At 45.3% G+C, this 15,827-nt stretch overlaps 1 protein-coding gene across 1 annotated transcript in view; it reads left to right on the top strand.

Annotated features, from left to right (window-relative positions):
• The window catches only part of GIPC2 (GIPC PDZ domain containing family member 2), a 65,411-nt gene that overhangs the window by 11,640 nt on the left and 37,944 nt on the right, over positions 1 to 15,827 (top strand). The gene's annotated exons all lie outside the window — the stretch shown is intronic.

Raw genomic sequence — 15,827 nt, 5'->3', positions numbered from 1 at the left:
TCCCTCAAAGGCGCGGGAATTTGAGGAAAATACAGTGAGAGGTGCAGATGTCCATCGATAAGCATTTATTAATCATCTACTATGTGCTGGGTACTCTGTTAAGCTAGAGGGATACAAAGAAAGCCAAAAGACTGTCCTGCCCTCAAGGAGCTCACAGTCTAAACACCCAAGCAACTATGTACCAACAGGATAAACCTGGATCAGTTGTGGGAACAACAGAGGGGAAAGCACGGAGGGGGAATCAGGAAAGAAATTATGTAATAATTTCCAAGTTATTCAGGTCCTTCATTTCATTGTGTGATGTACACACCCTGTTGTGTTATTTCCCACAAGCATGCACAATTCCTCTCTCAGTCAATCAACAAACATTAAGAGTCTGTTAGGTGCCAGGCATGTGGAAGACCAGTGGTAGCCTCACAGCAGTCCTGTGAGGGAGGCGAGGGTGGTGATCCGAGAGGGAGAATCAGGCTGGATCAGGGCAGTCTGAATGTTAATATCCCCATGAGATGGGATATTATTTGTAAAGTCCTCCCTTCCACAAGCAGGCTTGTCAACCTCCTCTAATCTGGGATCTTCCAATATCTTTCCAAGTTCCAGGGAGTTTTTCCTCCCAGGATACCTGGGAATGAGAGAGAGCTTAGAGATGAGTGCTGGATGCATTCAGGATGGAAGAACCAAGCAGTCTCTTCTTTCTCCTTAAATGCAATCCGATTGCCTTTGAATCTCCCTTTGCATATTCCCTCCTCGGATATTTACCGCCTGAAATTGGACTGGCTCACTGGCGGGAATTGTTGACCAGAGGGGAAAGATGAGAGGGGGTGAAACGCCTCCTTTCATTGACCTCAATATGGGGAGGGAGGGGCTGGCAAAGGGTATTGGTGCATTTTCAAAAAGCAGTTGGCTTGTATGGAAGGAATGATTGCCTCTTACTTGAGGGTAGGAGACTTTGGGTGCTGCTAGACCAGGGGTTCTTAATCCGGAGTCCGTGAACTTGTTTCAAAAATAATTTGATGAAGATATTTCAATGTAACTGGTTTCCTTTTTAATCCTAGATGTTTTCTTTTATGCATTTAAAACATTATTTTGAGAAAGGTTTTACTGATTCCACCAGAATACCAAGGGGTTCATAACACAGAGAGGCTGAGTCCCTGTTCTAAGAGAAAGCCTCTCTGGAGATCTTCAGCCCCTCCCTCTCTCATCAATCCCAGGAGTCCCAAGGTCATCTGGCAGTGACTTGGGCAACCGAAGATTGACAAGTTTTATTGCAGAGAGTGGGAGGGAGCTGCAGTCCTCAGGCCCCAGTGGCTGTGAGGCCGTAGGGTGGTGGAGAGGTTTGGACTTGGAGTCCACCATTCCTGGTCTCCCTCTGACTCAGAGCCGTGTGACCAATGACAAAGCAACGACCTTCTCTGAGCCTCTGTGTTCTCATCTGGAGGCTGTAGATGAGAGAGAACACTTCACCTGCCTATCTCACGACATAAGCATTTTTAAGCCTTCATAGAATCCGAGGTGGAAGCAGGCAAGTGTTTGACAACCGGCTCTTGAAAAAAGAAAATGCACACCTGACATATTTTTTAAGCTTAATCTGCATTATGAACGTTCTCTCCACTTTCATAAGTCTAGAAATCAACAAAACAATAAATCAAGCCCTGTTTTGTAGCATTCACCTGTTTCTGAGAATTTAACCATCAGCTCTGTCCAACCTGTTGGAACTGGCTCCCATACACTTCTGGGTGGAAGAGACCTCCTGGGCAGTGCAATCCCATCCGTCCCTAGTGAGAAACACCAGACCCCAGTCGAACATAGCCTTCCAGTGATCATCGTGCTTCTTCGGGAAGAGTTTGGGTGAGGAGAGACCCACCTCCTCCCCAGGCAGCCTTTCCCTTTCGGGACAGCTCTTGGGTGAGGAAGTCCTACCTAATGCTCAGCTTTAAAATACTGACCTCCTGGTTTTGTCTTTCGGGGTTCACCCCTTAAAGTGGTCTATCATAAATGTCGGCTAATACGGTATTTTAGTTCTGGACTGTGATTCGTCAGGGCAGGAGTATTTTCAGTGTGGAAACTTCCCCTGGTGACGGAGGTCACCATTCTTATAGCTTTTAGGTTTAGAGATGGGTAAACGGCTTCTTCACGTGTCCTTCTGATCTATACAAGCTGTGAGACCAGGGCGGGTAACTTACTCTTTCAGCGCTCTCTTGGACTGTTAAATTGTGAGGTGGCCACCTGCTTTGGTGGAGGGATCCTTTGGACCGTTGAAACCACTGCTCCAGGTTTTATGCTCTTCCTTTTCCCCCTCCTTCTTCTATTCCTCCTCTTCCTCCTCCTCCTCCTCCTTTTTTCTTCCTCCTCCTCCCCTTCTTTCTCTCCTTCCTTCTTCTCTTCCTCCTCCTTTTCCTTCCTTTCCTCCTCTTCCTCCTCCTCCTCCTCCTCCTCCTCTTCAATAATAATAACAACAATCATTAATAGTATTAGAAAGATATTGTCCTTTCAGCCAGGACTATCTGGGTGTTTCCAAGTCTGAGGCATAACTGTCTTTTTGAGTATTGTCCTCTATGTCTGCCCCTCACCCCTCATTCCTCCTATTTAGGAGCTGATAGGCATTTTAAAATGCAATAGTTTGGAGGTTAGAGCAGTTCTTGCACTCTTTGAGAGCCCAGAGTGGTTTTCACTTAGCCCCTGACCAAAGCAATCCCATCCTTAGTTGGCCAAGGCCCAAGTTTTCAGGAAGTCGAGCCACCGTGGAGGCTGCCATTAACTCTGGGCATCTGGGTTATGGATTTTCCCAGGGCTAATGAGATGTCCCGATGTGGAAGCATTATTAAAACCTCCTTCTTTAGTGCAACTGAAAATGTTAAGAAATAACAACTATTTCGTCAGTCCTTTCCAGATTCACCTGAAGGAAAAAAGCTTTATCGGTACTTAATGAAGCTTGTGAGGAAACTATGCCCTCCATTAAAATCCTTTCTTTCCTGCTTTCTCTTAGGCCTAACCTCTCTTTCCTCTTAGACCTTTTATTTATGTGAATTATATGTAGGAGCCTGGTAGTAAATGTTTAACAACAGGCTCTCCAAAAAAAGCACTCAGACACACTTTTAAGTTTAATCTGTGTTATTGACATTTTTCTATCACTTTTTAAAGCCTGGACAATCCACAAAATTATAAATTAAGCCCTGAGCTGTAGCTTTGTTTATTCTTGGGGTATAAAAGTTGATGTCTGGCTCTCTCGCACATTCATGGGCATCTATGGATATTTACTGTACTGGAAAGTAAAATGATCAATTTTAAAAATATTTCTCAATTTATTAAAAATAACAATAAACTCACAACATATTAACATAAGCAACAGCATTAGGAAAATAACTATATTTCCAAAACAAAAATTTAGTGAGAAAAGTGGCATTACTTTACATCTTTTTGCAAATTTCTTTCTTTCTTTTTTTTTTTAAAGGCAATTGGGGTTAAGTGACTTGCCCAGGGTCACACAGCTAGCAAGTGTCAAGTGTTTGGTCTGAGGCCGGATTTGAACTCAGGTCCTCCTGACTTCAGGGCCTGTGTTCTATCCACTGTGCCACCCAGCTGCCCCTGCAAATTTCTTTAATTGCTGGTTTAAATAGGAGATGGCTGGCCAGCTTCTCCCATCTGCTTCTGCCTTCAGTTTGTTGTGCTATGTTGTTTTGGTTGAAACGTGAGGAAAATCTGATTTCACACAGAAGTGTGCTTGGAAAGGGGCAGAGTATTTTAATACACAAATAGTTTTGACCTCCCAGACCCAAAAAGGACCTTGGGGGTCTGCAGGGCTCTGGGCACCACACTTCCAGAGCTGCTAGGTTAAGGTCTTCCACAGAAGCCTTTCACTTTTCAGATCCCTTGTGACAGGGGTTGGGGCGGGGAGGAGAGTGGTCAGAAGGCTTAGCTGGCTCCAGGACACTGATTCTCCAGGGCATCCCTGAAAGACTAAAGATTAAAAATGTCAACCCTAAACTATGGAACGGTATTTTATTTTGAGATTTCCCTCCTTCAAGATTCCTACAAATGTTACTTCAAAATGTCTTGTATGGGACGACATTCCCAGGTCATAAGGGGACAAGTCAGTTTGGGCATCTTTTTTCTCCTGGCAGAACAATGCTTGGAGGAGAATAAGGATCAGTTAACAAAATTGTTTCTGGCAGATTTGGGCCTAAAGTTCAGAACGTGTAGTACCAACATTTTTTGTTTGACACGGTGTAGGTGGGAGTAGACTTCCATTTCCTTTGCTTGTGGGACATTTCATGACTATCAGTTCATTTCTTTCATTTCTGTATCTTCAGTCAACCTTTATCTCCCACCCCAGAGAAGAGTAAAGAACAGAGCAGACTTTTAAAAAAAAAAAGCCATGGCATCCAAGCTCTGCATGCAAGTTTCCCCATGTCTCCTGCTACAACTGGTAGCTTTTCATGGGATAACACACAGACTCCACCTCATCAACAGGACTGCAAACCAGCCTGTTCTGCCAATATGGACAAGTGCCACTCTCCACCATTCTGGCAGGTTTTAGGATTCAGAGGTTTTCAAAGAAGAAATGGCCCACCCAACAGCAAAGGCAACACACCTTAATTATTTAACTCAAGTTAGATGTGCTGGAGGCCCTTTGCCTCTTGGTGGAGAGCCCCAGCTGGACTGGCTTCCCCAGTCTCGCTTGTATTGGTGGGCTGGGACCCTAGAGAACTGCTTTTGTGGTGAGGATTCTAGGGAGACCCCAGAGGGGCTAGGGTGCTAATATTGTTGTTCCTGAACTCCCACTTATGTGCTTCCGATCAACATTAGTCAGCTGGTCTTAAATTTGCTTTTTACAAAAGGGATTTGCTGAGAAGATATGGAATGGACATTTGATTGGAAAAAAAAATTCCCTTGAAACTGGGGAGAGGGAGCATGATTGTCCCCAGAAAGAGGGGGCCCAGACTAAAGTAAAAAGATAGTGAAGCCCATGTGCAGGGAGTTTCTGCCTGGAATGTCTGTTTGAGGAAGCATTCTGGCCAGCCATGCCTCATGTCTCTCAGCTCTGCTCCTAACTCTCCCCACTTCTCTACTTTGGCCCTTGCAGATACCTTGTCCCCCTCCTTCATTTCTCCTCGTTCTGTGTGTTATCGTCCCCTTATTAGAGTGTAAGTTCCTTGAGGGTTAGATTGCCTTGTTTTTGGTGGTGGTGGTTGTTTTTGCTTGTATTCCTAGCTCTTGGAATAGGACCTGGCACATAGTAAGTGCCTGATACAGGCTGTCTGTCTGTCTGTCTCTCTTTGTTTCTGTCTCCCTTCCTGCATCAGTGAGTGTCTTGTTCTGATCTGGGCTGAAGGCTGAGACCATGGCATTATCTGCTTCCCCCATCCCCAGAGAGGAGGACACATACAGAGGAGATGTCTTTCTACGTGTTTGATCATTTTGGGGGCATCAGCGCAATGCTGAGTTCTAGTCATTGTCTCTCCTTCCCTCAGTTTTCTTTTTTCCAATTAACCTGCTTCTAAGGGGCTGAGTTGGAGGAAGAAGCATACAGTCATCCCAGGCTTTAGAATTTCCTCCCTCAGGATGCTTAGAGGCCCAGTGGCCACGGCTCTGCCCCACCTGACTCCTGGCGGACGGTCACTATTAGTATTCTGTTGTAACCTTCTTCCATCGACCAGATGTCACCCATGATTTTGATTCTTCAGGTCTGGGCACTCTATGATCACAGGGCCATTGATTTTGAGCTGGAAAGCACTTAGAGGCCATCAGTTCCAGACCCTTCATTTTACAAATGAGGAAACTGAGGCTCAGAGAGGGGATGTGAGCCATGAGGTATCAATAGAAGAATATTCATGGTGAAAAGAATGGGTTTTGTATCTGGGAACAGGGTAAGACTGTTGAACCTGTGACAGCCACTAATATCCTTGAGAACTCATGATTCCCTGCTTTTATGCCCTATCTGATGCTGATGATCAAAGGATTGTGTAACAAAATGTTCTCTTTGTGGCTGCATCTTTCAAGGAGTCTGGTTCAATTTCAGCATATGTGAGAACTCCTCCTTGTTGGAAGAAAAAGAAGGACCTTTAGTCTGTATTTTGTTTTACTGAGTCAAATGGTTTTAAAATACACAACAAAAGACCATCTTTAAGTTGCTTATGTGTCCCTAGAGAGGCACGCTGCTGAAGAACAGTACTCTAGCCCAGTGTCACTCCCTGGGACAGACACAGTGAAGGCAGAGCCTAGATTTTCATGTTTCTTCCTTTTAAAAGTTTATTTCTTCTTCACAAGCATAGATTTCCTTTCCCTTCCAGTTCTTTCACATTGAAAAAAAGAAAGAAAAACAAAACTTGTGTAACAAATTCCTGCATTGGTCATGTCCAAATATATACACATATATGCACATATGCTTGTGTTTACATGTAACATATGTATGTACACACACATTTTACATGTAGGACCTTCTTCTCTCTTATTTGGGGGTTGATGCCTTGTAGTGGCATCACTGGGTCAGAGGTGAACCAGGTTAGTGACCGTTTGGGTAGCAATTGCTTTCCACGGTGGCTCCTGAGAGGGCATCGCTGTGTCTCGTTTCCCACAACCCCTCCAACATTTGTCTCCCCGTCTCTAAGGCCATCTGCTGAAAGGCAGGAGGCTTCTTGGTTCTCTGAGCTGGATATTTTGAAAATGAAGACTGCAGCTCTCTACACTAGCTGCTACAGGAGAGGCCATTCCATAGTGGGAAAGTGAGTGCTGAACAACTCTGAGACTGAGGATCCTCGGGTGTTTAGATTGGACGTCTCCAGGATGAAGTCCTCTCAAGTTCCTGATTTGGATGGCTGCAGAATGAAGTCCTGTTGGGTCGCTGGGCCTGGTATTCTAGCGCTGGACACTATTCACTTCACTTTTCAAGGGGGAGTGACTGGGTGGGGAGCCTCCATAGCTCAGGCCTTTGCCACTTAGGCCAGCAATAGCTTCAAGTGGCTGTTGTAGGCATGCTAGTCCCAATGGATACCATCTTAATGCCGCTCTGCATGGCCGAAGTGGAAGAGCAGGTGGCACTCTGCTAGCCTGGCCCTGTAGAATTTTGGCTCTAGAATGTTCATTTCTAAGGAGTCCATAAAATCTGATTACAGCTCAGGAAGCAGAAAGCCCCATGAAGCCGGGGGAATGGTGAGGGTCCACATCTGGAGGCGGGAGTTAGGCAAGACATGCTCCATTCTTTCAAAGAACTGTTCCATCCTCTCCGGGTCACTCTGCATGGTGTCATCATCATCCCTGGAGAGGTCCCAGAGGCAGGAGCTGAAGATGACCAGGTCAGGAGGCCACAGTGTAGCTCAGACAGGGTACTCCACACATCTCACAGGTACACACGTGAGATGATAGGGTGATAGGAAGTGATGGCCTATCACCCTCAGGCCTCCTGCCACCCCATCCTACTCTGTCCGAAGCTCAGCTCTAACTTGGTGGTGAGCTGGGCTCCTGTCCCCTTTCCCCTCCAGAACCCCTTTCTTCCTTCCCACCTTCTCCCTGAAACCTTTCCTGATTCTTCCATCAGCTAGTATCCCCCCTTCCAAATTGCCTTATATTTGGATACTTTGGATAGTTTAATTTGGATCCTCTTAATATTTATTCTGTTTACATCATATGTGTGCATGCGTGCCATACATATACATTGTATCCATACATACAGTATATGGCTTGTCTCCTCCATTAGGGTGTGGGCATTTAGCATTTAGCACAGTGCCTGGAATACACTAGGTATTTCATAAATGCTTCTTGGTTGTTGAGTATGTTCAGCAGTCACCCAGTAGATTAAAGTAGGATGCCCACAAACACATGATGTATTTGAATATGTATTTCCCCATGTTTTATAAAAATGTAATTTTGCCTTCACTATCCTGTGTGTTGAATAAGAATAGTCTCCCTAAGCCAGGAGAACAGGAAAAGTGATTCCTATTTTATTTCTGACATGCTGCCGCTGACCCAGGAGAGCTCATTTAGAAGTGATTCATTTATAGAAAGTTCTCCGATGTTTGAGGCCAAGCTCTGGATACTCTGCTCCCAGAGGTCTAAATAGAGAGCTCTGGCTCATGTTCCCAAATCTTCCATGCTGTCTTCTTGCCAATTTTATATCTTTTCAGAAGTGTGAAACTTGTTTCTGGATGGTCACTCGTAGTGGAGAAGGTGGAGGCAAGGACACCTGGTGGGGGTGTGTGTGTGTGTGTGTGTGTGTGTGTGTGTGTGTTTTCTGTCTCTCTCTTTCTCTCTCCTTTCTCTCTTTCTCTCTGTCTTTCTCTCTGTGTCTCTCTCCTCTCTGTCTCTGTCCCATCTGTGTTTTGAAACAAGTGCTAGATGTTTGGTATTTGATTGTTATGGAAACATAACAAACGAGCAGGCATAAATGACCGAGTAAATATTTCTACTACCAAAGCGATGACTCAGATGTTTTAAAATGACTTCCCAATTGTGACTTTCAGTTAGAATAACGGACAAGATCATGATGTATTGTTCTTTTAATATTCGAGCACCTTTGGTGCTGGGCAGCCAGAGTCTATAAGGGACACTTCTGAGGGCTTTAAGTTTGTCTCTTTCTATTGGCATTTGTATTGCGATCCCTTGCTGGCTCCTTGGTGGATCTCCTTCATTTCTGTATGTGTTCCTCCTCTTTCCTTTATCTAATGAGACAGCTCTTGGAACTTAAAACAGAAAGGTCAGAAAAACAAAAAGAAACATGCCACAGCTGAGTCTGACAGCATCTGCAATGTCTCCTACCCATCTTTCCAGTGAAGGGAAGGAGGTAACTTGTTGCCTAGTTGTTTTTGTGGATAAGCTGGGTCATTACAATTACACACCATTCAGTTTCTTTTGTGTGTTTGTTTCTTCTAAGGATTTAGGTAACCTTTCAGAATATTACCAAGAGGCAGCATGGTCGAGGGTATAGGAGGCAGAAAGATCTGGGCTGAAAGCCTTGCTCCATTTGACACTGAAGTCCTGTGACTGGCTCTCTGCCTTTGATCTCAGAGTGCCCCAGACATTCCTCTAGGATAAGTTATTGATGAGCTGTTGATCTGTATTCGGGGTGAGGAAGAGTTTCCATGCTGGGAATTCCTTATCTTAAATCAGACCCTCCCCTACCTCCATTTCTATAGTGTATCTGCAGCCTATATATGGTATGGACCAAGGCGGTATGTCACGTTCATATATTCAGTGCCCTGAATACATATGGTAGTAATGACAGTGGCTCGTACTTACCCATGAATATATGACTAATAGATGTTGGAGCCAGGATTCAAACCTCCAGGGTCTCCAGGGACCAAGTCTGGCACTGTGTCCTTTATGGTGTTGCTGTGGAGGGAGCTGTTCAGTCCTTTCAATCACGTGGGACTCTTCATGACCTCATTAGGGGTTTTCTTGGCTGAAGTGGCTAGCCATTTCCTTTACCAGCTCATTTTACAGATGAGGAAACTGAGGCAAACAGGGTTAAGTGACTCACCCAGGATCACATACCTACTAAGTGTCTGAGGTCGGATTTGAACTCAGGAAGGACAATCTTCCGGGATTGCAGGCCTAGCACTCTCTCCGCTTTGCTGCACTACGTAATTGCTGGCACATAGTCGAGCTTAATAAATGTTGATTGATTGATAAATGTAATAAATGTATGCCTGGCATACAGTAGATAGGTGCTTAATAATTGTTGATTGACTCTAGCACTCGGTACAGTGCCTGGCGCATAGTAGGCGCTTAATAACATACTCGTTGCCTTGATTTCATTTTCTTTATCCGAAGCCCCGCCCACTCTCCACTACCCCGGGAAGGTGTCACCTGAGGTGAGCCTTTACAGAAGTTGAGGCACTGCTGTTGTTCAGACTTCTCCACCTCATTGTCTTCGCGGTGCAATCAGTGAGTGGGTGGTCGGCGCCGGCCTGCTGAATGCTCGGAGGCAGTGGCTTTCAAACTTTTTGGTCCAGGGACCCCTTTACACTTTTAACGCCCCCCCCCCCCCCCCCCCCCCCGTCTTCTGCCTATGTGGGTGATATCTATCGGCATTTGCCATTTTAGAAATTTAAATGGATAAAAGCTTAAAAGTTAATTATTAGTTCATTTAAAATGACACCAATAATCCCATTAAATGTTAACATAGCGTGTGTGTGAAAATAACTGCATTAAAGAAAACAAAACCTGATTGAGACAGCGGCGCGTTTTTGTCAATCTCGACCCCTCTCTGGCTTCAGAGAGGAGGGCTTTTCGGAGCTGCTTCTGGTCCCACCCCTCGCCGGGGGTGGTTTTGGTAGAAGATCCGGCCTCAGGGGTTTTAGTATGCATGTAATACCTGAGGATTATTTTGTGAAAAGAGTTTCGAGTCAGGCCCCCGGAAAGGGAGCCCAGGGCCCGACCCCGTGTTATGTGAGCAGGGCTGCCCCCGGGGCACAGTAGGGAAGCAGGAGTGCAGGGGGGCTGTTCCCTCTTCCTCCCCGAAGCCACTCACCTTTCCCATATAGATCGCAGTTATGCAGTACAAAAAACCTAGCCTACTACGGAGAACTGATGTGCCCCAGCTCTTCCTGTTCAGATTTCTGTGGTTGGGAGAGTAGGCGACCAGAGAGAGACAGCTGCTGGCAAGGTAATTAGTGTCCTGGACCTGGAGTCAGAAAGACCTGAGCTCGATTTCTGTCTGAGATACTTATTAGCTATGTGACGGTGGGCAAGTCACTTTACCTCAGAGCCTCAGTTTCCTACCTGCAAAATTAAGATTAGGATATCTGCAGTCCCTGGCTCTAGTTCCGGCTCCTGAGGCTAATTTGAACAAAGCTAACCCTCCTCCAGGGGACAGCCCTTGAAATGCCTGAATTGTCTCAATAAGCACTTAGGAAGCCCCTACTATGTGCCAGAGACTGTGCCAAGCGCAGAGACAGCTAGCTTGTACCCCTTCAGGCTAAACACCTTCAGGGCTTGCCTGTAGGCGGTCCTTGGGTGGATGGCGTCATCCCCAGGCCCCTCCCCTTCCTACAGCTTTGGGTTTGGAGTCTGGGTCTCTCCTTCTCCTGGCTGGAAGTGATAGTTCTACCCAATCCTGATCAGTAGGAAGGGTTCACCTGCTCTGTTTTCCTGACCTAGCCGCTGCCCCTTTGGGAAACCCTATGGCATCCCCACCCCCACTCCCAGACACTTGCCAGCTTGGGTTTTGACCTAGTCCAGACTCTTGCTTGGCTTTTGTCCTCCTGGGGCACAGAATCAGTCCCCCCCCCCCCCCCCATCGGGGATCACAAGGCCTGAGCCACCATACCCAGTTCCAACTGCTTTTGTCCACATTCTGGTCAACTTTCTTGGGAAAGTTCTTTTGAGTAAGCTTTTCCTGCTTTTAACCTTCTTCTGTAGACCAGGAAATTCCTCATTGTGTCTAATCTCATTGTGAGGCAGGGGGGCCTCTCTAGCTGGTTGGAAAGCTGAATCAACTCATTATTTGACAAATGTGTTTCCTCTCCCACCCTAACCATGCTTTATACTAGAAATCAGGATATTTTCTCATAGTTTTTAGGTGTTTACAAGGCAAAGAAGTGATGAAATCAGTAAGAATTGTGGAGAGTGGTGGAATTGGGAATCCAAAGTTAGAGGAAGAGCGTCTTTCAGAAAGCTTCCAGGAGGGCCACGATGGGGGTCCAGAGGCAAAAGGAGGGGAGACTTCTGGGCCAAGGGTGCTGCAAATATATTTATGTACACAACTCTGTGTTTGTGTGTGTGTGTGTGTCTGTGTCTGTATATGTGTGTGTTTATGTGTATGTGTGTATGTCTGTGTGTGTCTCTGTGTGTATGTGTATATATGTGTGTCTGTGTCTGTGTGTGTGTATGTGTGTGTATGTGTATGTGTGTGTGTGTGTGTGTGTGTGTGTGTGTGTGTGTGTGTGTGTGTGTGTTCCCTCCTTTGATCAGCTCAGAGGAGAGTGAGGTTCAAGGGTTTCTGTCCACGTAAGCATGGACTCCTACTTTCACACCCCAATTAGATGAGATCATTTTCTTCATTCTCCCTCCCCACCAGGTGTATTCCTCTTGCCTTCTGTTCCCATTCTTCTTTTAAGGTCATCAGAACGTAACAACATCAATCTCAGGCCTTCTGTCTAATTAGCTTGCCTCTGTGACCCCTGATGATGATAGACTTCTGAGGCATCATCTCCCCATATTAAAATGTAAAGTTTTCCTTGTTTAGTCCCATATGATTGGTCACATGCTTATGTTGACCTTTTAAATGTTTCCCTTGACTCCTGTGTTTGGACATAAGAGTTTTTCTGCAGCTCTGGGCTTTTCATCAGGAATGCTTGGAAGTCCTCTGTTCATTAAAGGGCCATTCTCCCCCCAGAAGTGACCCAGAAGTGGATGAGAGCAGCAAAGCTGTCGTTCAGCACCTGCTCCCATGCCCTATACAGGGTGTCCCCTAGGCTGGATCTAGCCCCTCCCTGCCCTAGAAAGTCCTTTCTAGGCTAATCCCCACCCCCACTGAATGCAGACCTCTCTACCCATCTCCTTATGTGATCCTGGGGAACTTGGCCGTCCTTCCTGCTGCTCCACCACTTTGGCTCTGCTTTGGCAATCCCTGCTTGGAAGGAGCTTACATTCTAATTGGAATTTACATTCTAGCCTAGCCCAGATTCTCAGCAATGTATTAGAGTATAGGATCCCTGAAGCAGGTTTTTTTTTTTTTAACTTCTTATCTTTGTCCCTCCTCCCCAGCACAATGCCTTTGCATTTAGAGATGTCATTTATTTAACATTTTAAGATTAGTTTTTTTAAAAATGTTGTCAGTGTTTAATGAATATTGAATTGAATAATACACCTTTCAGCATTTCTATCTTAAGATTTAGACCTTTGCCCTTGGATTTAGTTTCAAATGAGATCACCAGTTATTATCTTTCTCTAGGGCTCCACAAAGTTTATGGCCCAACATTGCAGGCACTTCCTGTGCCAGCTTGGATTGTGAACACCATTACAGGCTGTCTTTTTGAGTTTCTATGGACAAAACCATTTCACCTTGGGTAGAGAGCCTTCAGAAAGTGACTCAGAATTCTGTGGGGGCAATCTGGTCCTCCAACGAAGGAAATACTCCATTCCTAAGGTGGCTCATAGACCAGGACTTCCTAATTTAGTAGATCTGGCACTGGCTTGCCCTTCTTTGGAGAAGCCTTCAAAAAGATGAACTTAAGTGGAGCTACTTTTCTCGTTATCATGTTTCCTCTTATTACCACCTTTCTTCTGAAGGAAAGAGCATTCCAAATTCTTTCATGGGATTGGGAAAAGATTATTTGTTTAATAGAGGAAAATCTTTCTCATGGCTACTTTCCAACCCCCTTTCATTAGTCCACATCCCTCTGCATCCCAAACTGAATTTCATGCCTACCTAAAGCTAGCAAGATCCTTAACCAATGCCAAACATTACTGTAAGAATTGGAGAATCTGCAAGTTAATTTCCTTTACTCCAAACAGAAGAGAGCAAATGGCAGGCAAGAAGGCTTCATGTTGGACCAAGGCCTCTCCCCTTCCATGGCTTCCTTTGCTGGCCCATCAGAGAAGGAGTCAAACCAAGAGAGAGCAGATGAGGGACATGTGACAGAGGCCAGCTAGGGGCCCTCAAAGGCACCCTAGCTTCTGGTGACCAAGGAGGCTGCCACCTATCATTAGTTAGCAGACTGTCTATTGATGCTCAATGTCTCTTGGAGGTATTCTATTTTGGGTCCTCATACCTCTCCTGGAAGCAGGCTGTTCAGCCTCCTTCATGCCAGCTGATGGGTGGGCTCATCCCCAAAGTTCTCTCTCTTGGCTCTTCTGCCAAACAGAAGAGCAGCCCATTCAAAGAGCAGAAGATGTCCATGGGGCTCCCTGGAGCCTCCATATCTTCACACTCAGCTCCTGGAATTAACCCTCAGTGGTATCATCTCATTGCTGCCCTCTTGACAGTCTGGCAGGCAGTAGTTAACAAGTGTTCATTAAGCATGGCATGCCCTGTGCTGAGCAGGCGAAGGAAGTCCTTTCTCCCAGGGAGCTTGAACTCTAAAGGGGAAAACCATGTGTAAATAGCCAGGAAGGCATTGTAGATAGAGGGGAATCTCAGAGGGGAAGGGGAGGATGTGAGCAGTAAGGGGAGAGGGGGCAGGAAAGGTCTCCTGGGGGAGGCAGGGTTTGATCTGAGTCCTGAAGGAGGCCCCTGAAACTAAAGGCAGTTGGAGAATGCTCTAGAGATAGGGACAAGCAGTGCAAAGGCGCAGAGGAGACTTAACACCTGCTCACTGGTGGAGTGAGTCAGCCCAGGATAAAAGAGCCAGCATTAATGTAGGGCTTGAAGGCTGACAAAGGGTTTTACAATTACTGTCTCATTTGATCCTCACAACGACCCTTTCTAGGTAGGTGCTATTAACATCCCCATTTCACAGATGAGGAAACCAAGGCAGGCAGCGATTCAGTGACTTTCTTGGAGTCACACAACCAGGAAATTGTCCGAGGCTGGATTTGAATTCAGTTCTTCTTGACTCTAGGTCCAGCACTCTAACCACTGTGCCACCTAAAATGCTTTTTTCCTTCTCTTTCTTTCTTTCCTTCTTTCCTCCCTTCCTTCCTTCCTAGTTGACCTCTGAAGTCCATTTTAACTCTTTCCAGTTTTTTTTTCTGAAATCATCCTGCTTGTCATTTCTCATAGCACAATAATATTCCGTTACAATCATATCCCACAGCTTGTTTAGCCATTCCCCAATGGATAGGCATGCCTTCCATTTCCAGTTCTTAGCCACCACTAAAAGATCTGCTGCAAATAGTTTTGTACCATGTGGATCTTTTTTCCTTTTTTATGATCTCTTTGGCATACAGACCACATAGGGGTATGGCTGGATCTAAGGGTATGCACAGTTTGATAGACCTTTGGGCATAGTTCCAAATTGCTCTTCAGAATGTAGACTGTGGGTTCTAAATCTTTTTTTTTTTTTATGCCTTAGACCCTTCTGGCAGTCAAGTGAAACCTATGGACCCCTTCTCAGAATGATGTTTTTAAGTGCATAAAAGAAATTATATAGAATTGCAAAGGAAATTGATTTTAGTGAAATACAGTTAGCCAAATATTTTTTTAAAAAAATTCACAGACCTAATTTTAAGAACCCCTGATGAAGACAAAAGCCAAACAGTCTTGGGCTGATCTATAGGCTAGTGTGGCTCTATATCTACCTATCATCTATTTATCAATCATCTATCTGTAGCATCATCATCTATCATCTCTATCTGTCTGTCCATCCATCTATGTGTCTGTCTGTCTGTTGTCTGTCTTATCTTGCTGTGGTTCTTCTCTAAGCCTCCTTTCTTTCCTTTGGAGAGGAGAGCACTATAGGGCACACATGCACTCTCTCTCTCTCTCTCTCTCTCTCTCTCACACACACACACACACACAGACACAGACACACACACACACACACACTCACACCAGGCCTCCCTTTTGCCTTTCTATTTCATTGACCAGAGGGCCTGAATTTGCATCTCCTCTCTACTCCTCCCTTGGCAGGTGGTTTCACCAGGCACTTGACGATCCTGATGTACAGAAGGAAGGGATTAGCCAGAGGTGTCAAGATTTATGGCCTTCCCCCAAGCAAGGGTCTGAACCAGATTAAAATGTCATTGGGAAATCTTTCACAAAATAATTAAAAATATAATACAGTATAGGGAATGCTAGTTTGTGGTTTTTTTCTTTTTTTGCATTGGACATCCCTGGCCTGGATCCTTTCCATCTGTAACAGTCAGCAAGCATGTATTAACTACCTATGTGCAATCTGCTGCACGCTGGGGATGATGGGAAGGGAAATGAAAACTCCTTCTCTCATTAAATA

This window comes from Vombatus ursinus, unplaced genomic scaffold (assembly GCF_900497805.2).
Source record: "Vombatus ursinus unplaced genomic scaffold, bare-nosed wombat genome assembly UNPS02014804.1, whole genome shotgun sequence".
In the NCBI taxonomy this organism is placed as follows: domain Eukaryota; kingdom Metazoa; phylum Chordata; class Mammalia; order Diprotodontia; family Vombatidae; genus Vombatus; species Vombatus ursinus.
This window is presented reverse-complemented; position numbering and strand designations above follow the sequence as displayed.